Raw genomic sequence first — 1,032 nt, 5'->3', positions numbered from 1 at the left:
TTCTCTGGGAAAATAGTTAACTTCCAAGGCATTGCCTGGTTATACTTTAAAGACCAAAAAAAGCCCTACTGCCTGCAGTATTCTGAGCTACATCTACCAAGCAGAAATTGTTGGCTTAAGTGTCTGGGAGTTCCAAGGCAAAACACAAACAGAGGCAAGGCACCTGAATAATTACTGTTAAATGCTTGGAGAGAAGCAATCATTGAAAGATTGGATTTTTTGATATAGGTAATCCCTGATGAACACATAGAAACAACAAGCAGTTCTGCTTTTGGTTAAGATTAACATACATGGCTATGCACATAAAATATCAGAGCTATAGGTACATCCTATGTTGTAAATAGCCAAACAGATTTTAGGCTGTGGCTTTTTGTCCAGCATCTTAGTGAGGTGCAGTGGTAGCAGCTGCTCTCCCGGCTTCGCTATGTCGCCCAAGGACGACAAGAAGAAGGATGCCGGAAAGTCAGCCAAGAAAGACAAAGACCCAGTGAACAAATCTGGGGGCAAGGCCAAAAAGAAGAAGTGGTCCAAAGGCAAAGTTCGGGACAAGCTCAATAATCTAGTCTTGTTTGACAAAGCAACATAAGACAAACTCTAAAGAAGTACCCAACTATAAGCTTATAACTCCAGCTGTTGTCCCTGAGATACTGAAGACTTGTGGTTCCCTGGCCAGGGCAGCCCTTCAGGAGCTCCTTAGTAAAGGACTTACTAAACTGGTTTCAAAGCACAGAGCTCAAGTAATTTACACCAGAAATACCAAGGGTGGAGATGCTCCAGCAGCTGATGAAGATGCGTGAACAGGTCCCACCAACTGTATATTTTGAAAAATAAAACTTTATTAAATCAAAATTTTTTTAGTCTGTGGAAGATATGCTTGAAGGTGAGAGATACCTTGCTTTTTCTCTTGTAGCAGCTAAAAAGCCTAAGCTGCTCCCTTTCTTCTATGCTTTTCCTCCTTTTTCCCTTCAAGCTAGTACCAGATTATTTGATTAGAATAACAATTGGTTTTTAAAAAGTGGAAAACCCACAACT

At 40.8% G+C, this 1,032-nt stretch overlaps 1 pseudogene; it reads left to right on the top strand.

Annotated features, from left to right (window-relative positions):
- The first annotated feature begins 424 nt into the window (after positions 1 to 424).
- LOC132492651 (small ribosomal subunit protein eS25-like) lies at positions 425 to 805 on the top strand (annotated as a pseudogene).
- Positions 806 to 1,032: the final 227 nt, after the last annotated feature.

The sequence above is a fragment of the Mesoplodon densirostris genome, chromosome 6 (assembly GCF_025265405.1).
Source record: "Mesoplodon densirostris isolate mMesDen1 chromosome 6, mMesDen1 primary haplotype, whole genome shotgun sequence".
NCBI lineage: Eukaryota > Metazoa > Chordata > Mammalia > Artiodactyla > Ziphiidae > Mesoplodon > Mesoplodon densirostris.
This window is presented reverse-complemented; position numbering and strand designations above follow the sequence as displayed.